At 41.0% G+C, this 27,806-nt stretch overlaps 1 pseudogene; it reads right to left on the bottom strand.

Annotated features, from left to right (window-relative positions):
• Positions 1 to 3,397: 3,397 nt before the first annotated feature.
• On the bottom strand, positions 3,398 to 3,895 carry LOC113262595 (small integral membrane protein 15-like; annotated as a pseudogene).
• Positions 3,896 to 27,806: the final 23,911 nt, after the last annotated feature.

Genomic DNA, 27,806 nt, shown 5'->3' with positions numbered 1-27,806 from the left:
CAGGGGAGCTGGACTTCTTGTAAGGTGATTCAGGCTCTTCAAAGCAAGTGTTCACAATTTAGGAAGCAGACACTGCCAGTCCTTTCAAAAGCTAGGCCCAGAACTGGCACAGCCTCACTCTGTGGTATCCTATTGGTCAACACAAGTCACAGGTGCATCTCAAGGAGTATAATTCATTGGGAGCATCTTCAGCTACTGTCAGAGTTACCTATTGCATCTGTGGGTGGTCTGAGTCCTGTGACTGCATATAGGAGCTTAAAACACCCACAAAACGTTGGCTTTCATTATTTTTTCTCATCTTTATTGAAATACATTTGACAAATAAAATTATAAAATATTTAACTGTACAACTCATTGATTTGGCATATGTATACATCAAGTTGATTAACAAGTCATCACTTCACAGTTACTCTTTTGTTTTGGTCAGAGTGCTTATTAAGACCTCCTATCTTAGCAAATTTCAAATACACAACACAGTGTTATCAACTATAGTCCTCATGCTATATAGTAAATCCTCAGAACTGATTCATCCTATAACTGAAAGTTTGCAGCTTTTTACTAGCTTCTCCCCATTTCTTCCCCCTGGCAAACACCATTCTACTCTCTGCTTCTATGACTCTAATTTTTTTTTTTACTTCCACATACAGTGATACCACGCAGTATTGGTCTCTCTCTGTCTAGCTTATTTCACTTGGCATATGACCTCTGGGTTCACTTATGTTGTCGTAAATGGCAAGATTGCCTTCTTTTTAAAGGCATAATAATATTCTCTTCTGTGTATATCACATTTTCTTTTCTTTTCTTTTTTTTTTTTTAAGATTTATTTATTTATTCCAGAGAGAGAGAGAGAGAGAGAAAGCAGGGGGATGGGACAGAAGGAGAGGGGGAAAGAATCTCCAGCTGAGTGCAGAGCCCAACTGGGGCTTGATCCCATGACCTTGAGATCATGACCTGAGCCTCTATCAGGAGTCGTGTGCTTAACCAACTGTGCCACCCAGACACCCCCATATACCACATTTTCTTTATCCATTCATCGATCAGTGTACACTTAGGTTGCTTCCATAGCTTGACTCTTGTGAATAATGCTGCAATGAACCTGGGAATACAGATACCTCTTGAAGCTGGTGATTCACTTTCCTTTGGACATATGTCTACAAATGAGATTGCTAAATAATACGGTAGTTTTATTTTTAATTTCTTGAGGAAGTGCCATAATGTTTTCCATGGAGGCTATGCCAGGTGACAGTGCCACCCACAGTGCATGTCCTCGCCAGTATTTGTTGTCTCTCATCATGTTGAGAGTAGTCATTTTAACCAGGTGTGGGGCGATATCTCATTATGGGTTTGATTTGCATTTCCTTGATGATTAGCGATGTTGAGCATCTTTTCGTATATCTATTGGCCATTTATATGTCTTCTTCAAAAAATGTATATTCAGATCCTTTCCCCATTTTTTATTTGGGTTATTTTGCTATTGAGTTGTATGAGTTTCTTGTATATTTTGGATATTAATCCCTTATTGGATATGTGGTTTGCAAATATCTTCTCCCATTCAGTAGGTTGCGTTTTCATTTTTTTTTTTTTTTGGTGGTTTCCTTTTCTGTAGAAACTTTTTAGTTTAATGTAGTCCCAATTGTTTATTTTATGCTTTTGGTGTCATATCCAAAAAATCATTGCCAAAAAAAAAAAAAAAGAAAAACAAACAAACAAACAAAAAATCATTGCCAAGACCAATGTCAAAGAGTTCATCGTCAATGTTCTGGGAGTTTTAGAATTTCAGGTCTTATGTTTAGGTCTTTAATCCATTATGACTTGATTTTTTTTTAAAGTATCAAATTTATTTCAATATCTGGATTTATTTTTAAATTAGAGCTGGTGGACAATTTTTTGTAATTTAAAATTCATTATTAGAGGTGAGGAAAACATTAATAAGCTATTATATACTGACAGTGAATAAAATTGTTAGACTATGCATTTATAAAAGCCATGTTTAATAGTAAAAAGTTCCAGTTATACTACTTAGCTGAAGGAACTATCCTTTAGCTCTTTATTTCTAATTTTAACACATTCTCATTTTAACATAATTAACCTTTTCACCCAGTTACTAGTATGATGAACAAAAATTTTCCAAATGTTAAACCTTTACCACTTAGGAAATAGGACTTAACAATTACTTTTTTTTTTAAGATTTTATTTATTTATTCAACAGAGATAGAGACAGCCAGCGAGAGAGGGAACACAAGCAGGGGGAGTGGGAGAGGAAGAAGCAGGCTCACAGTGGAGGAGCCTGATGTGGGGCTCGATCCCATAACGCCGGGATCACGCCCTGAGCCGAAGGCAGATGCTTAACTGCTGTGCCACCCAGGCGCCCCTTAACAATTACTTTTTAAGAATTCCTTAAGAGAAGTCTGAAATTTTAATTATCACCATGAACCTGTTCGAAAGTGTAGAACATCAGAAAGTATAGAACATCACTACTAAATTAAAATGAAGAATGAAATAAAAACACATAAGTGGCATCTATATAACGAGCAAATTGCATGGTAAGACATTTTAACTACTTCACCTTACTACATAGCACAATAAAGAATAAACTGTTTCCAAAGCACTGCAAGGTTTGGCATTTTTACTGCAAGCTTTAAATCATAGTGTTATTCCACTCAACAAGACATCTCTAAGAAAATGGCAGGTTCATAAGTACAAAAATTGTCCTATCTGGTAGGTGGTATGCTACATGGCCAATAAGAGAATCTTTATAAAATGAGGTTTTAAAAAAATGCAGAATGTCTGATAATTATCTCAAAGGCTAAAATGAGAAAAATGCCAAACACGGTCATTGGTTAACATGCGGCTTCGAGAAATGATTCTATTCCAAGAAATAAGCAATAATGATAAAAGATGTCAGTAATATACTATATGCCTTTTTAGGCCAAAGCATACTTTTCACCTCGGGACAGTTTTGATTTTTACATTCTCAGTTCCTTTCATCCAGGACCCCATTCTAAGCCACTATTTGAATAGAGTTCATGAAGTATTGTCATTTTTCTCCACAGGATGTTTTCATTTCAGAACATTAGCTGCAAAATGGCAAATGACTAAGTCAACTATAAAGAATTTATAGCCTAATAAATGCCAATTTACAGTAACTGTCAACAGACTTCTACACCAAAATCTAAAAGTTGCTACAGTAGAGGTCACAACTAACACGATTCTTACATGTGCTCAGACTTTGTTTACAACAAATTGCTGCCATAAAAACCAGAAAAGAGACCTTAGTGGGTCCTTTCAACACTAATTTTCCAAATTAGTCCTTTCAAGCGTAGGACGTAGTCCCTTAGGTCCTTTCAAGCATAATTTTCCAAATGATGTTCCTCTCGTCACGGAGCCTTTCATTCCTTCAGTCCTTTTTTAGTCGTTTAGCTTTTGCAATATTTTCTTGATGTTTTTGTTTCTTCTTTTGCTCCTTTTCCCTGGCCTCAATCATCTTGACCAATTTCCAGGACAGTATTGCACTTGCTAGAATAGAAACAATGAAGTAAGGGCCAGAATGACAGCTGTAAGGAAGCCATACGGGTCCTTTGCAGCCCATTCCACAACACAGTCAGCCCAAGCCTTGATACCAAATCAAACATCTTTGCAGCCGTCTTAGGCTTGAGTACTTCTTTCCAACTTTGTCCTGGGATTATTAGCGAGCCAATTACAATTTCAGATGACCCTTGCTTGATTGTCTTCTTTAGTTCTACCATACACTTGTGAGAGAAGGTTTAAATTCTATACACTCCACACTTGGAGGAATCAGTATTCTTCTTCTTTCCGTAAGGGGTTGACTGGGCTTGATCTCCCAACCAGACCTGCGCTGCTCCTGAAGCTGCAGCTGACGGTACCTCACCGCCATCAGCACGTCCTGCCATACCTATTTTCTCCCTTGCTCATTCTTACTCTCCTAGCCCATCCAGCCGCCTGCCCCAGGGGGCCACGTTCAGGCGCCCCTCGGCCTCGGGTGGGCAATCGGAGAGCAGGTGGTTCCCGGGATTCCGGGCTTGGTCCCACCCCAACTCGGTCCCCTGGCTCTGCCGTGGCCACCTCCTCTGGGCAGGTGGGCAAAACCACCCCAGCGGCCGCCACCAGCCCACCCTACATCACAGCTGGAACCCATTTTGAGTGGATTCTTGTATATGGTGTAAGCTAACAGTCCAAGTTCATTCATTTGCATGTAGATATTGAGTTTTACCACACCGTTTATTAAAGAGACTATCCTATTCCTATTATGTATTTCCTCACCTTTGTTAAAAATTAATAGGTCCTATATGGATGGGTACATTTCTGGACTCCATTCTGTTCATTGATCTATGTCTGTTTTTATGCCAATCCTAGTTTTTGATTACTGTAGCTTTGTAGTGTAGCTTGAAATCAGTAAGCGTGATGCCTCTGCCTTGTTCTTCTTTCCCAAGATTGCTTGGATATTTGGGGCCTTTTGTGGTTCCATACGAATTTTAGGATTTTTTCCCTATTTCTGTGAAAAATATCATTGGAACTTTGATAGGGATTGCACTCAATCTGCAGACCACTTTGGATACTATGGACATCTTAACAATATAAATTCTTATAATCCATGAGTAGGGAATGTTTATCCATTTATCTGTGTCTTCAATTTCTTTCATCAATGTTTCATATTTTTCAGTGTACAGATATTTAATCTCCTTGGTTAAATTTATTCCTAAGTATTTTATTTTGATACTATTGTACATGGGATTATTTTCTTAATTTCTCTTTCCAATAGTTCATTGTTAGTATATAGAAATGCAACTGATTTTTGTATATTGATTTTGTATCTTGCAACTTTACTGAATTTATTACTTCTAACTATAATATATATAACACTATAAGAATAGTGTTTTGGTGTAGTCTTTAGGGTTCTCTATTTATAACATCATGTCATCCGCAAATAGAAACAATTTTATTTCCTCCTTTCTGATTTGGGTTCCTTATTTCTTTTTCTTGCTTAATTGCCCTGACCAGCACTACAAGCGCTATTTTGAATACAAGAGGGAAGAGTGGGCATGCTTCTCTTGTACCTAATCTTGTTCCACTGAATATGAATGATGTTTAGCTCTGGGTTTGCCAGATATGGTCTTTTTATGTTGAGGTGTATTTCTTCTATACCTTACTTGTTGAGAGTTTTTATCGTGAAAAGATGATGAATTTTATTAAAAGTTTTGACTACGTCTATTGAAATGATATAACAACATGGATTCATTTTGTTAATGTGGTATATCACACTTATTGAATGCATCCCAAGGATAAATCCCACTTGATCATGGTGTTTGATCTTTATACTGTGTTGTCAAATTCAGTTTGCTAATATTTTGTTGAGGAATTTTGCATCTATATTCATCAGGGATATTGGGTCGTAATTTTCTTTTTTGGCATATCTTTGTCTGGCTTTGGTATGAGGGCTCATACTGACTTTGGTATGGGCTCATAAAATGAGTTTGGGAGAGTATCATCCGTTTAATTTTTTGTAGGCGTTTGAAAAGGATTGATATTAATTCTTCCTTAAATGTTTGGTAGAATTCACCCATGAAGCCATCCGGCCCTGGGCTTCCTTTTGTTGGGAGGCTTTTGATTACTGCTTCAGTTTCCTTACTCGTTATTGTTCTGCTCAGATTTTCTATTTCTTCATGATTCATTCTTGGTAAGTTATATGTTCCCAGGAATGTGTTAATTTCTTCTGGGTTATCCTAGAAGAAATTTGTTGGTGCACAATTGTTCAAAACAGTTTCTTACAATTCTTAGTATATCTGTGGTATCAGTTATAATGTGTCTTCTTTCCCTTCTGATGTTTTATTTCAGTCTTACTTCTTTTTCTCTTAATTTAGCTAATGTTTTGTCAATTTTGTTTACCTTTTCAAAAAATCAGCTCTTAGGTTCGTTGATCTTTTCTATTGCCCTTCTAGCCTATATTTTATTTATTTCCACTTTGTTTTGTTATTTCCTTTCTTATACTAACTTTAGGCTTAGTTATTCTTTTTCTAGTTCTTTAGCTGTAGTGTTAACTTTGAGATCTTTCTTTTTTCTTAATGTAGGCATTTATCGATATAAACTTCCATCTTTGGGGACGTCTGGGTGGCACAGCGATTAAGCGTCTGCCTTCGGCTCAGGGCGTGATCCCGGCGTTACGGGATCGAGCCCCACATCAGGCTCCTCCACTATGAGCCTGCTTCTTCCTCTCCCACTCCCCTTGCTTGTGTTCCCTCTCCCGCTGGCTGTCTCTATCTCTGTCGAATAAATAAATAAAATCTTTAAAAAAAAAAACTTCCATCTTTGAACCACTTTTGCTGCATCTTTTAAGTTTTGGTATGTTTCCTCATAAGTTTGGTACGTTTTTGGTTGTGTTTCCATTTTCATTTGCCTCAAAATATTTTTTTTATTTCCCATTTGATTTCTTCATTGGTTCATGGGTTGTTCAGGAGCATGTTGTTTAATCTCCACGCGTGCATGAATTTTTCTTTCTTGTAACTGATTCTTTATTTCATGCCATTATGGTTGGAAAAAGTGCTAGATGTGATTCTGGCTTTCTTAAATTTATGAAGACTTGTTTTCTTGAACATTTGACAATACAGTTATAGTATGTCTTGGTGGGTTCTCTTTTGGATTCATTTTCTTTGGTAATGCTTAAACTTCCTTCATCTGGATGTCTGTTTCTCTCCTAAGGTTTGGGAAGTCTTCAGCCATTGTTTCTTTGAGTTGTCTTCCTGTCCCTTTCTCTCTCTTCTTCTCAGGTACCTACAATGCATATATTGGCCCACTTGGTGGTGTCCTATGAGTACCTTAAGCTCTCGCTGGGTGATAGTCACTGTCTTGACTTCGAGTTCACTAATCCTTTCTTCCACTTGATCCAGTATAATGTTGAACCCCTCTCTTGAATTCTTTACTTGAGTTATTGTATTCTTCAGCTATTGGTACTTTTATTGGTACTTCTATTTGGTACTTTTTAATATTTTCCATCTCTTTGTTGAAATTCTCGGTTTGTTCCTGCATTGCTCTCCCCATTGCCTTGAGCATTTTTATCATTAGCTTGAAGTCTCTGTCAGGTGAATCACTTATCTCTATTTCATGAAGGTTGGTCTCTAAACGTTTATCTTGTTCTTTTGTTTGGAACACATTTCCCTGTTTCTTCATTTTCCTTGGTTCTTTGCACTGTTTTCTATGCATTAGGTGAAACAGTCACCTCTCCCAGTCTTGACTGACTAGACTTGAGCCTCATTGATCAGGCTAGCCTGAGGTCTTAGTTGCTTCTCAAACCTTTGTGATTATCCATTCTGCTGTCTTCGTTCTCATGGGCCCCAGTAGATTGGGGTGTGCCATTGTCCCAAAGATGTGGGAATGCCCACATGCCTGTTCAGTTTCATGAATACTAATTGTCTACTCCATCATCTCACCAATGCAGGCTAACTGGAAGCCTGACCTTCAGGCAGTAGCTGGAAAAGTCGGGATATCAGATGTACAGTCCAGTCCCCATCAGGGAGAAACTGGGAGCTGGGCGGTTTTGCTTACTCTGTTCTGAACCAGGGAGAATAGTTACTACAGGGGCTTGTGCATCCACATAGAGTTATCTCTTGGTATCGTGTGGTCCTGGGGGATTTGTGAATGCTGAGCCCTATCAGCACCAACTGCTGGGTGACTTGGGAGCCAGTCCTTATGTGGCAGCTATAACATTTGGGGTGCTAGATGTGTGGACATGCTTCTTCCAGGGAGAAGCTGGAGATCTGGTTTTACAGCTGGATGAGTTGTGGGGAGATGGTAGGGGACATGCCCACCAGCTCCTTCAGGCTCCTGAGAGGATCCCAGTCTGCTCCCTCATGCAGTCTAACCAGAAGCCAGAACCTCAAACAGCAGTTAGGAAAGTACACAGTCAAGTGCCTTCTAGGGAGAAACTGGGAGATGAGTGTTCTTGCCTCTTGCTTCTGTTCTGAGCTGGGAAGGAAGAGCTGCAAAAAGTGCTTGTGTGCCCATTTGGAAACTGCTTTTTTTGTTGTTGTTTAATATGGTCCTATGGGACTTGTAGATGCCAAGCCCTGGTGGCTATTAGAGTTAGGTGACTTGGGAACCTGTTCCTTGAGTGGCAAAACTTGGAGCACTTTATGTGTGGACAATTTCTTTCCAGGAAAAAGCTGACAATTTGGATTTTTGTTGTTGTTGAAGTGAGCCAGGGAGAGAATATGGGACAAGTGCCCTCCAGCTTTTTAGGGCTCCTAGGAAGATCCTAGTCAGCACCCAGATGCAAACTGATTAGAAGCCAGACCCTCAGGCAACAGCTGGGAAATTCTGCATTCAAACCCCTTCCAGGAAAAGACTGGGAGATGGGCACCTTTGCCTGCTCCATCGGCACTGAGCCCTGGGGAATAGCTGGGGGAGTGGTCACGTACCTGCTTGACAGCTGCTGCTTTGTTTGGTATGGTCCTATGAGACCTGTGAATGCCAAACCCTGTTGGCTTTCTGAGCTAGAAGATTTGGGGACCCATCCCTCACATAGTAGCCTTAAAAGTTGAGCACTTGATGTGTGGTCCAAACCCTTCACTCACAGGAAGAAGCTGGGAGTTGGGAGTTCCCTCCCAATTGTAAGGCACTGTGCCAGGGGTGGGGTTTATGGTGTGTGTCTCAGCGTTTCCTGCCCATTTCGATGTGAGTGTTCTCTCAGTAGGCTAATGTGGAGGAGTTAGTTGGTTTTCAGTTATCTTTCAAAGGAAAATGATCCATGTGTAGCTGTATATTTGGCAAATCTGGGAGGAGAGAAAGTCAGGAGCCTCCTGTTTTGTCATTGTGATCGATCTGAAACATTGGCTTTCTAATACTGTACTCTCGTTATTTCTTTTCTTTAATGATTCATGTCACTGTTCCACCAAGATTTCTCTGATTTTTATTCTGTTAAGAACAAAAGAGAGTGTCTGAATGTAAAAAAAAAAAAATTCCTTTCGTTTCACCAGGGCCAGCCTCATGGATGTGGGATCTGTTCAGTCACAAAGAGTCCCCGCGGTCGGAGGGGCCCCATGCTCAGTTTAACGTTCTGTTGTCCCCCTCTTGAAATAGTAATTTTTAACTAGGAGCTTGACATTTTTAGTTTGGAATGGGCCCCATAACTTATGTAGCTACTCATGGGTCCTTCTACTGAAGAAGTGGGCAGTATCTCTCCTGATCTAGAATCTGCTAAGATATAATAGGGACAAGAAAATAATGTGGAGTGATAGGAAAGAGATGAGATAAGGATGGAACATGAGCTCCAACTTTGTTATCTTATAAGTGAAAAGAATAAGTCCCCAAAGTGGAAACAACTTGTCTGAAACTCTTGCTTGTTTGTGTCAGAGATGAAGCCAAAAGCCAGACGATCAGATTCCCAGCCTCTTTTTCAGTCTGGTTTCTCTTCCACAGAATGGATATTGTAATATTTATAATTCATTCCCCCCCCAAACAAGTAGACATGAATTGTTAATTATTAATATACAAATATGAATTAAGAATGCCTATTAATTGATCTGAAAAATACTTGTTTGGGGAACAATAAGACGTTTAGTTATCTTTGGTGCTATGTGGGAATACTAAAACCTCTCTTTTTTTAAATAAAAAGGCATTTCTATATTTTTATTCCTCTCTTTGAAGTCATTTCGATGAAACTACAACTTTTGTTACATAGTTTATCCTCCACTGACATATCATTGCCCACTGTTTGTTATATCATAATTGGTTGCTATGCAAAGGAGCTAAATTACTCACAGTACAATCATGACTTGAAGAAACTAAACATTTTGATAAGATAAAATCCTAAACATTACTCATAATTCTAGTTGAGAATTAGAAAATGGTCTGTGAGTGTATCACGCATACGAAAAGGTCAGAGGAAACACAGAATTCCTGCTCCAGGATTTTTTTCAAGTTGTTAAAAGAAATTACAGACCTCATCGTTTTTAGGAAGAATTTCGAATAACCACACCATTATTTGAGTTCAGAACCACTTTGGCAAATGCAGGGGAAAAGTATTAACCAAAAGACTGAATCCTCTAGCCATAAATGTTTTACCATTTACTTCTCCAGATAGGCCAAGAAAGAGCAATTCATGGGTCAACGGATTTGGGTTCTATAACTGGCACATTCCCTAAGATAGTGAGCCTAACACACGCTTAAAAATATCTGAGATTTCCAAGCTACCATTTTTCTTGGCATTCTTTCCTAATAAAAAGTGATTTTATCAAAAATTCTGAATGCCTAATTCTCCTGAGTTCTTATGTTATCAGAGACTAGAGATGGGGCAAGCAGTAAGACACAGGCAGATAAAATGACTTTGTGTGGACTGACATTTACATTGTCAATGCCCGGGTAATAAGAACGTTTTCCATATCTGGGTACTGTGCTGTAAGTTCTAAGACTTGCTATCACTTGGTTGTATGAAATGTCCCCACCAAAGATATTTATGTATTTTGTATTTGAAATATGAAAAGAAAAAATAATATTAACATCCCTAGTTGTATCACCATGTTAATTTGTTTTTAAAGACCATTTATTTAGCTCATCCTACCTATACAACAAAGCACAACGATGGGCATTTTAGGGGACAGTATATTAAAAAAAGGAAAGACAGTGCTCTGGCTCTTTTAATGTGTATTATCTTGTTGGATAGGGAAGACAAACATAAGAAGCAAATAAAACACCAAAAGAAGAAGCTTTTGCACAGCAAAGAAAACCATCAACGAAACAAAAAGGCAACCTACTGAATGCAAGAAGATATTTGAAAATGATATAACCAATAAGGAATTAACATCCAAAATATACAAATAACTTACTCAATTCAACAACAAAAAATTCCGATTAAAAATGGGCAGAGGACCTGAATAGACATTTCTCCAAAGAAGACATACAGATGGCCAAAAGACACGAAAAAAAGCTCAACGTCACAAATCATCAGGGAGATGCAAATCAAAAACCACAATGAGATATCACCTCACACCTGTGAGAATGGCTAGACCAAAAAGACAGCAAATAACAAGTGTTGGCAAGGCCATGGAGAAAAGGGAACACTTGTGCAACTCTTAGTGGGCATGTAAATTGGTGCAGCCACTGTGGAAAACAGTGTGGAGTTTCCTTAAAAAGTTAAAAATAGAAATACCATATGATCCACTAATTTCATTACTGGATATTTACCCAAAGAAACTGAAAACACTAATTTGAGAAGAGATACACAGCCATGTGTTTGTTGCAGTATCATTTACGGTAGCCAAGATACGGAAGCAAACCAAGCATCCATCCATTCATGAATGGATAAAGGAGATGTGGTATATATAGACAAGGGAATATTACTCGTCCTTAAAAAGGAACGAGATCTTGCCATTTGTGACAACACAGATGGACTTAAAGAGTATAAGTGAACTAAGTCACACAGAGGAAAACAGATATCATATGATTTTACCTACATTTGAAATCTAGAAAATAAAACAAAAAGCACAGCAGAATTAGGCTCATAAATGCAGAGAACAAACTGGTGGTTGCCAGAGAAGAGAGGGGTGGGGAGGATGAGCAAAATGGGTGAAGAAAAGTGGGAGATACAGACTTCCAGTTACGGAACGAATAAGTCACGGGAATGAAAGAGCGCAGGGAATATAGTCAATGGTGTTGTGACACATGGCAGCTATGCTGTGGTGTGTACAGTTGTTGAATCACTACGTTGTCCACCTGAAACCAGTGTAACATTGTATGTCAACTGTACTTCAACAACAACAACTAAAGAGGCAAACAGAGCCTATGGACAGATGACACTCTGAGTAGTGAAAAACCAATCAAAGGAGTACCCATGTAAATGGAGTCGCACTGTGAAAGCTTTTGAAGAAGGTCATTTGACTCAGATGCGAATCAAGGCAATCTCTGCAGAATGCCAAAGCAGGGGATTGGGATAAGGGTCAGTGAAAACCAGGGTAGTCTAAGAGCTTTATGCTTAAGTTCAGGGTCCTGTAAGCTTTCCTCAGCCTGCCCAACCCATTCCCTACTTCCTCTGTACAAGGTCTGATGACGCCTTACCCATCTGTCTCCCTCCATCCCCTGCTCCGTGCCCATAAATCTAGTGCGTCTGCAAAGTCAAAAAAATAAAAACAGCAGCTACCCGGGAGGACCCGACTATCTGAGGGTGGGGTAAGAAACAGATACAGATACGAAATACATCCTTGATCTGCAAACTGTGAATGATGGATGGTGGTAACCAGAATAAAAGTAAGTTACCTTTAGAGATGGGACAGAGAGGATGCTGACCTTGGACAGGATTCTGGCCGGGCTTGCTGAGTGGACGGGGCATCCTGGTCAGAAGGAATGGCACTGGAGTGGGGTGCCAGGTGGGCAAAAGGGTGTCATATGTGGGACGCTGACCCACTGAGAGATGAGGCAATCACATGGGTCTATTTGGATAATGACAAGAGTTCTCAATGCTGAGGGGATAGCTGCCTCGTTGTCTCAGCCCTAGCCCACAGCAGAGCCTCCCTCAGTTCATGGGCACGTCCATGCTTTACATTCAGGCGCAACTTCTCTAGTTTCAGATAAGTTCATATACCCACCTGCTTCTGGGGGCATGAAGCTTGGTCATGGGTTTACCGTTCTGTTTGTCCCAGCTGCCTTCTATCGAAGTCCTTCTTGCAGACTGAGGAGGCTTCCTGAAAGTCGGGAACGTGGCAGCCTGTTTTCAGATGGGACAGATAAGAATGCAAAACTTTTCTTTTCTCAGTAGTCTTGGGGAAACAGCAACAAAGACTGTACTTCTATGTAAAGTGCTTAGAATAGTACGTGGCATATATGAAGCACTATACAGGCAATGATTATGACTAATAACATTGACATTACAAATATGATTAACTATAACATCAATATAGTGGTATTGTTATGAGCAACTGTTACTAATTTCTGTTGTGTCGAACACCTTGTTTTATACCACTCGCTACTTTTTTAAAAAATCGTGGTAAAATACACATAACAGAAAATGGTTGACGGGTACATCGTAGAAGGGCACAGCTCAGTGGCATTGGGAGCGACCACAAGGCTGAGCCAGCCATCCCTACTGGGCATTGCGGCTCTATTCTCTGCAAGCCCGCGTTTCCCCAGTAGGTGGCGTCTGGTTCGACTGCCAGAGTTCTGCAAGTCTCACCCAAAGGCGGAGCCTTCATTATTATTATCGGGGCTAAAAGACTTGAACAGCTGGCATTGACTTTCTTCAGCGGGTTTAAGTAGACTCATTATGTTTTCCTCAGGGGTAGGGACTATTTAACATTCGTTTATGTCCAGAGTCCACAGAGCTAATATGGGATTCAGAAATTATTGTAAATTATCTAGAGACAAATTGGATAATTTTAAACGGAAGTTAAGTAAAAATTTTATGAGTGTACAGTTCATTGGTTGCCAATGACGGAGGCATGAAACAGGGAGATGTAAATCAGCTGCGCCGGAGACCAAACGAGGAAGAACGCTCGCAGGCTACAGTGTAGTCTGTACAGTGAAGACTGTATTTTCTGCAGTGCGCCATAGGGTCTTTACAAACTCTTGGCCGGTGAGGATAGTGTGGTTTGCTATTGGCAAGGCATCATAAAGAATTTTCTCTGCCCTCCTAGCAGCTACCCTCCAAAATCGAAAAGTCTCAGACTTCTTCCGAGGCAAAGTAATTGAGAGCACCATACTCTCAGCAAAAAATAAAACTCAAATGACACAATATAATTTTATGTATATATGAATGAATATATTTAGTTCTCAACCTGTTCCCCTAAAAGATTGAAGGTTGCTTATAAGAAAACATAAACTACTACTAGATAACTTATGTTAGAAGTAGGAGAGGAAGCAAAAACAGAGGTGGGACCATAGACGGGACGCAAGAAAGACAAGGACGTAGGAATACCAACCAAAAACCCCTGCATCTTGCTTTGAGTGGGCTTGGGTTTAGAAGGAAGTTTTAAAATAGCAGATGTGAAAAGTCAAATCTTATCAGTTGTACAGTAGAGTGTCCCCCAAAAAATGTTCAAAGGAAGCACCTTTCTTGATCCTGAAATTAAAAATAAGTTTCTCCCAAAGGACCACAGAAAGAGGCCATCTTGTAGTGTGCAGAGTATCTATAAGCAGATATTTTCAGGCTGTTTCCTGTGCACCCCTCAGGAATGGCCGTTGGGTCCCCACTGAAGCACAGGTCAGTGAAAGGTCAGTGCTACGTGATCCAAGTGCATGGCTCCCTGATGATCCAGCTTAAGCCAAACGTGGATTTCACAGTCTCTAAAGGAAAATAGTTTTCCTTTCGACAACAGCTCATCTCATAAATAATGTTTTTCATAAGTCATTATTCTGATGGTCATTGGGTAGTAATGAGCTCCAGATTGTACATGAAAGTTTTGCAGAGTCCTTGCACCAGATTCTATTATAAGCAAATGGTAGTAGACGCCAAATGTTTCAGAACAAATAATGAGAAAGAAAATGTAAATTGAGAAAAGTATTTCCATTAATCTAATTTTTGCCTGTAATCTGGGAATAGAGCACCATTCTGTTTTGGTAGTAAAACACCTTACTCCAGCTCACAGAAGGTTACCTGTGGTAAACACATCAACAATCAAATGTTGTATGTATAGACATAATCTGATTCTTATTTTTAATTTCATTTAGTACAGATTAATCATTTCTAATAATCACCTTTCCTGGAAATTAATATAACCTTTTTGACATCACCCAATTCCAATAAACAAATATTTATTGTTCATCATTTATAGAAAACAAAATTTTAGTTACTGCAGAAAAATGCCTAGCAGATGAACAGCCCTCAAGAAACTAACAGACTTGTTTATAAATTTCTAGCTATTAAAGCCTGGTTTGTGTAATCACATATTAATATTTTTCTTAGTAACTAACTTCTTAATATTTTATGGTGTGTTGTCATATTCACACTCAGTCCAACGCACTCTAAACAAATTGTTTCCCCCCAGAATTTGGAATCTATGGCCTAGATTTTGACAGAGCAATGTTAATGAGCTCCCTAGATTAGGTATTTGCTTTAAGAAGGTGCCATTTATCAAGATTAAAGCTTTGCAAATAAAACCAGGTTTATATTTAACTACCTTCCCCCACTCTTCCCCCTCCCCAACCCCCAGTGGTATTTCCCTAACACTTGACTCTGTACTTTCAGTACTCACAAGTTGCCACTTTTTCCTTCTTTCATGTAAAGAGAACTTCTTTCAAAGTAACTGTTTTTATTGCCTATTTTACCAAGACATTTCTTGTCCTGTGTTTAACCCCTGTAAAGTACTGGCCTATATAAACCCAAGGCCACACTTCAAAAAACACCCTTTCTCATGCTGGGGGGCAGTTTCTTGCAACCTGTATCTGTATGGATATGGAGGGATGTTAGATTTCCTGATCTTTATTCCAACACTTTGTGTTCTGTCTCTGACCTTTGATCTGTCCCAGTCCTTGGATTATAAAGGATCTGTTAGACAACATTAGTCGCTTATGAATTTTTTCTTTCTTCTGTCTTTTTTCATTTTCTCTTTCCTCTTTCCAGAGAAAAAGACCTGTTTTATCATGTCTCTTTCTCCTTTTTTGTCTGTACTGAAGCTTGTATTCCATTAAAACTTCACCTTATAGTCATGAGCAAGTTTCTCTTAAGTCATTTCACTGATTGATTATTTTGCAAGTGCCAGGCAACCTTGTTAGGTACTGAAGAGAACAAAGCAGACAAAATCTGTCATCTAAAGGCATTTACCCCCAAGTTGAAAAAGAAAGACAATACACAATAAGGAAAGCATATAGGACATCAGACATTAGATCCTAAGACAAAAATAAACCAGAGAAGGAAACAAAGTGTTTGTGGAAGGGAGAAAGGCAATGTTAACTAGGATGGTCTGGGGGTAACATTTAAGCAAAGACCAGAAGGAGGTGCAATGGGGAAATAATCGACACAGATACATGGGAGAAAAAACTGGCTGTCAGAAAGAACAGTGAGTGCAAACATCCTGCAATAAACTCATGTTCCCCGGGGCTGATCCGGAAACAGCAAGGAGACCAAGGAGGCTGAAGCTGACTGACCCGGGAGCGTGCAGGAGAGAAGATGAGATCAGTCGAAGGTAAGATGGGGCAGTAAAGTAGGGGGAAGTGGGCAGAGGTGGCTTTTGGGGGGGAGATTTGGGGTGGGGTGGCAGTGAGCTCTAGAAAGCCCTGGGGTTTTTGCTGAATGAGAATGGGAAGTACACTCAGCAGTTTTGAACAGAAAAGTTATGACTTGAGTTATGCTTTCAATGACTCTTTCTGGCTGCTGTATGCTATACAGGAGCAAGGATATTCACAGGATGACCAATTCAGATGCGCTCGCAGATACCCCTGTGAGTGGGCAGTAGCAATAAATGTAGAAAGGGTGGTGGGACTCTGAGCAGATTTTAAGCCCACGGGACTTGCTGATGCACTGGACAGTGTACAATGTAACAGCTGTCCTCCCACAGATTATGGGTAAACATCCACCCCAGTGAAACATTAGCATTGCTTTTAAAAAGCCTAGCGTTTGTCTAAACGATCCTTTGTGTTTTCTATCAATTGTGAACAGATCGCTTTGCCTTCCAATTCCTGTGAGCACCGCCTGAACTTCCTCGTCTCTCAAGATGAGTCCACGTGGGCAACGTGGAACCCAAGCAGCCTGAAACGCTTTGTGCATCTCCTCAGCTTGGAGCCCGCCCACTTGTAGATTTCCCTCGCGTTCTCTCAGCCCCCGTGTCCCGACCTGTGGGTTCCCTCCTGGCTTCAGTTCCTTCTCCAACATTCCTTACAAAACCCTCCTAATGCGCTTGTGTGTGTCCCTCCGTCCTTCCTCCCTGTGCCCCACAAGTCTCCAGCCTTGGGGTGGTCCAGCCCCCACATTCTGCCAGCCCACAGCCGGTCTATGACCCACGATCCAGAGTGCTTAGCTGGGCAGCCACTCCGCACCTGCGTTGTAGTCTCTTCCCACGTAAAGCTACTGTCCCCTTTCTGTGCGTCCTCCTGTCCCATTGCTGTTTACCTTTTTCCCAGCACGCACCTAGCTGCCTACCGCACCCGGCAAATCAACATTAGGAAATGCTTTCAGAGTCACTCCCGCCTCTCCCCAGCGCCTATTTCTCTAAGTTTCCACCCACCTTACCTCCTTCCCTGAGGGGGGGTGGGGAGAGCCTTCTCTTTCTTAGTGGAAGCCAAAGCTTACATTTCAGGTCTGAATCTCAGATTGGTCATTATATGACTGTCTATATTTGTCATAGCTTATTGAACTATAAATATTAAATGGATGATTTTTTTGGATAAAAATTATATCTCAACAAAATTAAAATTAAAAACCAACCTGGATCTCTTCTGTCCTTTTCTCCTCTGCTCATAAATACATTCTAGCCTTTGACAAAATAAACAAAAGTAAATTCGAAAAGGCAATCTGCATTTGCTGGCTGCACAAGCAATTAAAGAGCACCAACTGTGTGCCAGTACTCTCCTAAGTACTTGGAAGCTGACTTAGCATGGTTCTTAGCTAATAATAGATCTCGGTCTTTTAGATCAGTTTTGTGCCTGGCACTGTGCAAAGCATTTAATATACCTAACCATATTTAATCCTCGCAACTACCCTAAGTAGATATTATGATCTCCCATTTTACATAAGAAAGCCGAGCCTTAGAAGGGGTTGGTAACTGGCTCGAGTTCGCCCCGGGGACACAGTGGGCACTGGACCCCAAACCCAGGTCTGTCCAACATACCTCACCACCAAGCCCTTTGTGTGTGTGTATATATATATTTTAAGATTTTATTTATTTATTTGACAGAGAGAGAGAGACAGCCAGCGAGAGAGGGAACACAGGCAGGGGGAGCGGGAAAGGAAGAAGCAGGCTCCCAGCGGAGGAACCTGATGTGGGGCTCGATCCCAGGACTCTGGGATCACACCCTGAGCCGAAGGCAGACGCTTAACGACTGAGCCACCCCAGGCCCTTTGTATATTAAGCTGCGCGATGAGGTTTTAGGTTGGGTGGGAGCAGAGAGGTAAGAAATCTGAACAGTTGGCTGCTCCCAGGTTTCATACATTTCCCTACCCGTGTGAGCTCCCTGTCATTATTGCTGGGGGCACCTCTAAGTGCTACCAACCGAACTATCCTTGCTAGAATAAGGAACTGAGGTTTGGGGGAACCTCAGACACAGGATCCTGAACCTGTAGGTCCTCTTTTATATTTCAAAGCAGAAGGAGCATCTGCCCTGGAACACGGGTGGAGAGCGAGAGAAAGTGAGATTAGAAAGAAATCTGTATGCGTGATATAGGCAAAAGCATGAATGAATAGCTCTCCTTAAAGGGTCTTCCTACTCTAATACAGAGATAGGCTTTTTCTCACCCTGTAGTTCTTTTTTTGTTGTTGTTTTTTACCCTGTAGTTCTTAACATACTCTAAAGTTGGTTTCATCTTCATCTGAAGATCTTTACATCGCATTGGCCGGGGTGAGTGCGTGGAGTTTCAGATGCTTCTCGGTGTTCAATGCTAGCACCTTTACAGACTGGAGAAGCTCAGTTTTCTTCCTATTTACTCTCACGAGCAAGAAAAGTGCTGGGCCCCCACTTACTTTCTCCCTGCGGTGTTCCGGAGTTCTGCTCCACATCCACCAAAAACCAGCGGCCCCGCTTTGGCGCATCCATGGCGACAATGGTGCCCTTCCCGCCCCAGAGGTATCACTACTTTTTAGTGCTGGACTTTGAGGTCACGTGTGACAAGCCACAGACGCATCCTCGGGAGGTCACTGAGTTCGCCATCCTGAAGCTCCGAAACCCCCGTTCCCTCCCCAAAGTGTCCCCAGCCCGCCCTGTGGGCTTATGCCCTGGGCGAGGGCTTGGCCGCTTGGCCCCTCTGGAGCAGACACTTTGTGCCCTTCACCACAACCCCTCAACCTCAGCCCAGCATTAGCTCCTCCCGTTGTGGGCCTGAGCTAGGCCTCCTCCCTGGTATGCAGGCTTCTGCTGGGGCCCCCGAGCTCCCCTGTGTCCCCCTCCCATCTATAGCGCATGGCGTGTGGTGCTGCCAGGGCCCCAGGACAGATCAGGTCCCACCTCATGTCTACCTCCAACCCCGCTGTGAATGTATCACTGGATAAAGTCAGGGAAACGAGAAAACAATGCAAGAACGGGGCTATGAGCATAGAATACTTCATTATAGCTAAATGTCATGTCGTAATACTTGTAAATAAGCAGAGAAAAGGGATTAATGAAGTTGGAAGGGTAACGCATGAGGTGGGGGAAACGTGTGTACCCACAAACATTTACTGTTCCACACCCATGCTCAAAATGGCAGAGTAGACAGAGGGAATGCAAAAATAAAGACCACACTCTGTTTCTGATCACGTAAAGGCCACAGTTAGTGGGAGAGAGGTTATGTATACAGACCTCAGAAATCATTTACAGGCAGCATGCAACAAGGACTCAGGATGGAAATGTGGCTTGAATAGTCACATCCCCCAGTACCGGAATGCCCCCAATACCACCTGAATACTAAACACTAGGGACAAATTCCAGCGGAGAACCCTCACTCTCCGAACTGGGAGGAGAGGAAAGCTGAACATCTGATGGGAGTTTGGATTATGAAAGCCTGGACGGGAGGTCCTGGATTAGAATTCGGATTAAGAGCTGAGAAGAGCATTTCCTTCATAATCTCTTCTCTCTGGGTGGACTTCACGTCAAATGTTTTCAACCTTCAATTTCGGAGGGTGTTTTAAGATTCCTCACTAAATCACATGGTGAATACAAAACTAATGAGGGGAGAGGAAATGAGTGTGTGATTAAGCATTTGCATGTGTTTATGCATTGTTGAGAAGGAGGGGAGGACAGTGACACACCAGAAACATTTTAATAGAGCTTGACTCTGTGGCCGTGAGCATTTTATTAAGCCCTTAATCTATTCCTTGTGTCAATTATGTTGCCACAAATGACTATTCGATGAGAGGAATCCGCATGCCCTATTTCAGTTCATTCAGGATTTCCTAATTTATGACTCATTCGCCTTTGACTGTGAGTGCTGTTTTTGGAGGTTGCCATAAAATGTTACACATGTTTATAAAACAGGGCAGTTTTCCAAAAAGTTATATGCATTCTTTAAAGAAGATAAAGTATGGACGGTCCCCAATTTATGATGGTTGGACTTAGGACTTTCCGACTTCATGGTGGTACGAAAGTGATACACGTACAGTAGAAACTGTACTTTGAAATTTGAATTTGGATCTCTCCCCAGCTAGGCAAATGTGGGACAATCCTCTCTCATGATGCTGAGCGGAGGGAGCGAGGCACAGCTCCCAGTCAGCCCTGTGATCCGGGGGTAAACAATCGACCCGCAGCCATTCTGTACACGCACGACCATGCGTTCCTCACTTTCAGTGCAGTAGTCAACAAATTACATGAGATACTCAACACTTGATTGTCAATCAGGCTTTGTGTTAGATGATTTTGCTGTATGTTCATGTAAGCGTTCTGAGCATGCTTAACATAGGCTAAGTCATGATGTCCGATAGTTTAGGTGTATTAAATATTTTCAATTTATGATGGGTTTATTGGGACATAACCCTGTCTTATGTAAAGGAAGATCTGTGTATTAGGAAATAAATGATCTCACCACTTGGCTTGGCCGAATTATCTCGTCTGTTCTGGCCTCCGATGGAATTCATTCTGTGTGACTTGAGGAGGCTCAAAGCTGAGTCACAGACAGGACTTGGAGGGCTGCAACGTCCCAAGTGACTGTCTGCTCCCAGTGCGCCTCTGGCAAACTCCAGAACCTCCCAGGACCTGCGCAAGGGCACACCCTGACCCCTGGGCCATGCGCGGTCTAGTTCTCATGTGGTGGCTCAGAGAACTGACGAAGGTGGTTGTGGTGGGGGAGGTCAGACTTCTGAACAGCATCTCGAGGAATTGGGGAGCAGCTTGTAGGTAAACATCGTGAGCGTACAGGTGAGCAGTGGAGGTTGGGAATGGAGGGCTTAGCCAAAGTCAGAAGTAACAAGTTCCGGCTTTATTCCAGAAGCACCAAAATTCTTGAACAACCAGAAAGGACAAGGGTAATACTCAATGTTAGAAAGATTATTCAGACTGTGGTATGGAGGAAGACACTAGAGGCAAACAAGACAACAACAATCCTACAGCCTAATAAATGCAAGTCAGAGGATGAAGGTAATCGTTCACTGATACCTGAACTAAGGTTAACAACAGGTTTGTTCGCATAGGGTGTGCTCCCTTTTCACACAGGATGGGATGTTTTAAGACTGGTGAGTGATGGTGGCATGCCAATTTAGATGTCAAAGGATAGCAGCAGGCTGGCAGAGGCAGGAGGGAGGAATGCTTCCACAAAGTGTGTACTGAGCAACCTCGGAGGCGCTTTCCCAAAGGGCCCTGTTGGTGTGGCAACGCCTCGCCTGTCTGGAACAGCATTCCCAGCCCACACAGGCTGAGCAGGCCCTTTAGATGGGCTGCTTCATGACTTGGCTCAGCTGTGGGGTGATGCCTTGATGACTACATATGAAATCTTGGACCAAGTATTTAAGAAACAGGGAGGAGAATTACTTGTGAACTGAGTTGGCCTTTTACTAGATAGCACAGCACAGTCATTTGCTTGCTTCTGTGTGACAGAGCTCACCAGTTTTGGGGCCATTCAGGGGCACAGGGTTGTGTAGGATCTGGATGACTGATTCACCATTGATTCCTCATATGAGCAGCCCAAAGTTGGGGACAGTCTTGTCATTATTTCTCAACGGCACCGAGTTCAATGCCTTGGACAACGGGCTCTCAATAAATTCTTGTTGAGGGAACAAAGGTGACCTCGATGGACTGAGATTTCCTGTCCCTCAGTCTCCATCCATAAACTGACAAAAATGTCTCTTTGTACCTATTTGCACTTACCATACTTCTGAGAATGAAGTAAAAATATAAGTTCTCGTAAATATATTTGGAAGTCATTCCAATACTCTGCTTTCCAGGATAACTGCTTTGTGGTACACATTATATTGAAAAGTAAAAAGAAAATGTAGTAACTAGAAGAAAGCATAAAAGGCTGCATGGTATGGAGGGTTAGGACTGGACTTCAAGTCTGTACAACCAAAGACTATTTTGAGTTGGCTTCTAACTCTTGGTGATCTTGGTAAGTTGACTTACATTTCTTGGCCTTAGCTTCAATATTATTTTCAAAATTAATAGTATACGATTACAATTATGTTTTACTGAATTCCATCATTATTTCTACTGTAGAACAAAGCTCACACTGGGCCAACAGGCATGTTTCCAATTTCATCATATCACAGCACATGTCCCTCAAATTCTCTGTCACTTAGAGTCTTCTTCTGGAAGGTGCTGCAATAGACAAGCTGAGCTTAATTCTTACCTTTGCTCTGAAATTCTATATGCCACACAATGGGAGAGAATCAATGTTCCTTTCCTAACTGCACTACACCCTAGGTAAAAAAAGTGTTGGACTCCTGAGTGCTTTGCAGGTCACTGCTTGCTGGTGCAGCTGTCCTTGAGGTTTTGTAACGGGTCATTTAAGGGATTAGAATCAGTGATCTATAGAGGGCCATTCATTCACCAAGATTCATTAAGTTCCTTCAACTTGCCAGCTACTATGCCAGAAGAACAAGAGATTAAGACAAGATCTCTGCTCTCCGATTCCTCAATAAGATAGATCAAGTAAATAAATATGATCATTTTATCATTCACTTTGTTACTTTGATTTTATTTTATATTAGTATGTTTCCATTCTTAAAGGATTTCCTTATCTCTTGGAGTATAGATGCAGTCTCTGAGATTGTTTTTGGAATATTAGTATCATTTAAATTTAAGTCATTTCCAAATCTAGAATGTGTTTTTATATATGGCATAAGATTTTTCCTAATTTAATTTCCTTCGCATAGATCAACAGTTTTGCCAGTAACATTTATTAAATTATCCATCCTTTTTTCACTTAATTGAACAAAATAGTTGTCATTTATGAAATGCTCATAGACAGTGATTCTCTGGTCTATTTCACTTACATAGCTGTCTATTCCAATAACATTACCAATTTTTTTTTTTTATTCCGGCACATTTAAAGTATGTTCTGTTATCTGGTGATGTAAGTATATCTTGCTAGTCTTTCTTTGCAAAATTTTCTTGGCCATTCTTATACATTTAGTATTCTATAAAACTTTAAGATAATTTTGGAACCTTAAATGGATAGTGTTTATATTCCAGTTGGAACTGCATTAAAGTTATAAATTAACTTTGGGGAAAGGAACATTTTTAGGATGTTTTCCTATCTAAGGGCATAGTGTGTCTGACCATTTTTTCAAACTTTGTTTTATGTTCTTCGATAAGATTTGACTATTTGGCAAAAGATACTACAAACGAGTCAATCAAAAGTATATTTTAAAAAATTATATTTTCAATGAAGAGGACAAAGGGCTATAAAATATAAAAGGTTCTTATTAGTTGATACGATAGGGATGAACACCCAAAAGAAAAATGAGCACAGGACAAGAATAGATAATATACAGGTAAGTAAATCCAAACAGCTTACAAACACACGGAAAGATGTTCAAACTCACCCATAAAGACTTTCAAACTGAAGATAAAAGGGGTAGCTCTTCACACCAGGGTTTCTCAACCTTGGCGCTGTTGGCATTTTGGCCTGGATAACTCTCTGTTGTGGGGGTTGCCGTATGGTAGGATGTTTGGCAGAATCCCTGGCTCTGCCTACTAGAAGCTGGTAGCACCTACCCCCAACCATGACTAATAAACATGACCATCAAAAATAGCTCCAGGCTTCGCCAAATGTCTCCTGGGGGGGGGGGGATCATTACAAGTTGAGAACCACTGATTTTCCACCTACCCAGCTAACAAAAATTAAACAAACAAACAAAAACAAAAAACCCACAAAAAACTTGATTACACTTATTATTGGCAAGGATGCAGCATAAAACAAATACTGCCACGTTGCTGGTTTATGGAAAACAACTGAACAATGCCTATTAAAATAAAATAAATACACAAAATTAAAAAATGTTTAAACTCTTCAACCAGCGATCCCACTCCCAGAAATAAATTTCATAAAAATGAAGCAAACAATACATAGACATATATTGTACAAGGATGTTAATTGTAGCATTGTGGGCAGTGAATAAAAACCTAGAAACAGAGTTAGCGGCCGTAAATAAATTACAGTGCACCCACGCAACGGGACATTAGAAAGAATTAGAACTTAATCTTATCACAGTGGAGGGTTTTCTACAAATTAGTCCTGAGGAAAGCAAGATTCGAAAGTACATAATATAATTCTTCTTGAAAAACACACATCCCCACATGCTTTTATATATTAATAGAGACAAAACAGTCCCTCAATAATTTATTTACACCTACCAAATAGGCAAAAATATTTGCATGTCATCTCTCTGACAAGGGTCTAATATCCAGATTATATAAAGAATTCTTGCAACTTCACAACGAAAAGAAAAACAATCCAATCAAAAGAGGGCAAAAGACCTGAATGGATATTTCTCCACAAAAGATAACACACATGAGAAAGGCGCTCAACGGCATTAGTCATCAGGGAAATGCAAATGAAAATCACAATGGGATATCACTTCACACCCCTTAGGATAGATATTAAAAAAAGAAAAGAAAAGAAAACAACAAGTATTGGCAAGGATGCGGAGAAACCGGAGGTGGGAATGTTAACTGGTGCAGGCTCTTGGAAAACAGTTCAGCAGTTCCTCAAATAGTTAGCCAGAATTATAAAGTGATCTGGCAATCCCACTCCTACGTACCCAAAATAATTGAAAGCCAGTATTCAAACACTTGCACACTCATGTTCATAGCAGCACTACCCACAATAGCCAAAAAGTAGAAACAACCCAAAATGTCCACCAATTGAAGAATGGATCAACTGTGTTACACACATAAGGTAGGATATGTTTTAGCCGTAAAAAGAAACGAAGTACTGATATATGCTACAGTGTGGATGAACCTTAAAATTATTATGCTAAATAAAAGAAACCAGATAGAAAATGTCATATATTGTATGATTCCTTTTGTAGGAAACATCCAGAGTAGGGGCGCCTGAGTGGCTCAGTCCTTAAGCATCTGCCTTCAGCTCAGGGCCTGATCCCAGGGTGCTGGGATAGAGCCCTGCATCGAGCCCTGCATGGAGCCCTGCATTGGGCTCCCTGCCCTGCTGGGAGCCTGCTTCTTCCTCTCCCACTCCCCCTGCTTGTGTTCCCTCTTGCTGACTGTCTCTCTCTCTGTCAAAAAAATAAATAAAATCTTTAAAAAAAAAAAAAAAAGAAAAGAAAGAAACATCCAGAATAAGTAAGTCCACAGAAACAGAAAGCAAAGAAGAGTGAGAAGGATTTGATGTGCTGCTGCTGGAGGGGGCTATGTGCCAAGGATGTGGGCTCCCCGTAGCTGTGGAGCCTGACTCTTGGTTGACAGCCAGCAAGAATTGGGGATTTCGGTCCTTCAATCACAAGTACCTGAGTTCTGCCAAGAACCTAAAAGAGCTGGGAAGTAGATTCTACTTCAGAGTCCACAGCCTGTCCAACACCTTAATTCCTGCCTGTGAAACTCTAGGTAGGAAACCCACCCAAGTCCACCTAGACTTCTGATGTATAGAACCATGAGCTAAATTATTGTAGTTTTTGGAAAATAATAAAAATTTTAAAAATTGTAATTTTTAAGCTGCTAAATTTGTGGTAATTTGTCATGCAGCATTAGGAAAGGACTACAGAGGCAAATAGAATATATTTGTTAATTGGGGTAATAGTCACGTCATACAAGGTTGCCATTCATTGTCTGCATGTACAACTCAGCGGCATTAGTACATTTCACATTGTTGTGCAACCAGCACTGCCACCTACTTCTAAGATATTTCGCCACTCCAAAAGGAAACCTGTAGTCATTTAGCAATTGCTCTCTCTTCCTCCCTTCCCCCAGCCCCGGGGGGAGCACTGATGGAGACTGAAATCCCCAATTCTTGCTGGCTGTCAACCAAGAGTCAGTCTCAACAGCTACGGGGAGCCCACGTCCTTGGCACATAGCCCCCTCCAGCAGCAGCACATCAAATCCTTCTCACTCTTCAAATATCTCTTTCTCTTCTGCTACCATCTGGAGAAAATTCTCTGCTTTGAAAGGGCTCTCATGATTAGATTGGGTCCACCTGGATAATCTCATGTTGCCGTCTAACGTATCACAGGTGCATTAATCTCATCAAATTCACGGGTTCTACCCCACACTCAAAGGGGTGGGGATTACACTAGGGCAAGGGTCACTGGGGGTCCTTCTTAGAATTCCGCCTAGCGTAACGTCTTAGAGAAAGTTAATAAAAACATTTTCTGCCCAATTCAAGAAGAATTATTTGTTAATGCCCAACGTTGCAAAGAGGATTTGAGGTGCCTAAGTGATTTATACTTAGGGAAATTTTTCAGAACCGGTGATTTACAGATTAACATAGTTCAGGTCTCTAAGCCTCAGGGAAGGGACAGAAAGCTGTTCTTAACAGGTAGACTTCTCTTTCTGAGGCCTCTCCTGCGTTTCTTTCTCTTTCCTTCTTCTCTTCTGCTATAGTACAGAATGTACAAAGCAATTGCCAAGAGGACCACTGGTGTTCTCTCTGGAGTCATGATGAGAGGTAAATACTATGGCTATAGTTTAGGAACTAGGTAATCGTATTATGTAGATTAGATGTTCTCATTTTTGGTCTCAAGATTCCTGTTATTTAGGATCCTAAAGACTTTTCGTTTTTGTGGCTTATTCCTCCTGATCATTACCATATCAGAAATTAAATCTGAAAAGTTTATTTAACACAGAAACATACAAGTCCACATTCTCTTAGCCTTTAGAATGATGATGTTATCTGGATCACACTTTGAGGCCCACTGGTAGATGTAAATACCACCAACTGCATTTCTTTAGATTAATCAACACACATATGTTGGTGCATTCACTTGTGCAGCCTTAAAAACAAATCTTTTCCTTTACTAGCAGGTTGTTCCCTCCGCTAGACTCCTTTTTGTGGCTGATGTATCTGCTTGCAAAAAAAAAAAAAAAAAAAAAAGTTACTTGCTGTCACAGGAGGAAAACTGAGCTAGATGTGTGGTAACATAGTAAAACAAAACAGAGAGTTCAAATACGTGTTCTGTGAGCTTCTGACAGAATCTGTTACTTTGCAAATACTACACAGGGAAAAAAATTGCTTTAAATGGTGCAGCTCGGTCTGCAGTGGAATGATTGCGATAGAGTCAGGCTGAGTCAGGCAGAAAGAGGCTTAGAGAGATGTGAGAAAGCACTGGATATTCTTGTCATGCTTTGCCCTTGAAAACTATGCCAAGACCTCTTTGTTTTTAATAAAGAGATCAATATTTCTTGATTGCTTTAGTGACTCAGGATTTGCCACTTTCCTTTTAAACACAGGCTGTCGCTACCGTTATGTTTGCTTTCTTGGTATCCTGCTTGCAAAAAGTCACGACATAAAGCTAAAGCACTTTCATTCGGACTCCATTGCACTCGTGCATTCTCTGTGTTTTATCCACTTTCTTCTGTTCAGGCCCTTGGTAAACGCCCGGGTGCTTAGATCCCGGGCTTCTGGTGTCCTTCTCTTGGCAGATGAATGCAACTTAAAACACGACAGCTGCCGGAGGAAAGGTCTGGCATTCCCCCTGCCCCAAGGTTAAATCTTGGCCGGGCCTGGGCAGCTAAGTGTCTCGGGAGTAGTCTGAATCAACTCCGGGGGGGGGATGTGACTAAGAGCGGGGGAGTGAGTG

This window comes from Ursus arctos, unplaced genomic scaffold (genome assembly GCF_023065955.2).
Source record: "Ursus arctos isolate Adak ecotype North America unplaced genomic scaffold, UrsArc2.0 scaffold_2, whole genome shotgun sequence".
Taxonomy (NCBI): domain Eukaryota; kingdom Metazoa; phylum Chordata; class Mammalia; order Carnivora; family Ursidae; genus Ursus; species Ursus arctos.
The sequence above is the reverse complement of the archived record's forward strand: the minus strand, read 5'-3'. Positions and strand labels throughout refer to the sequence as shown.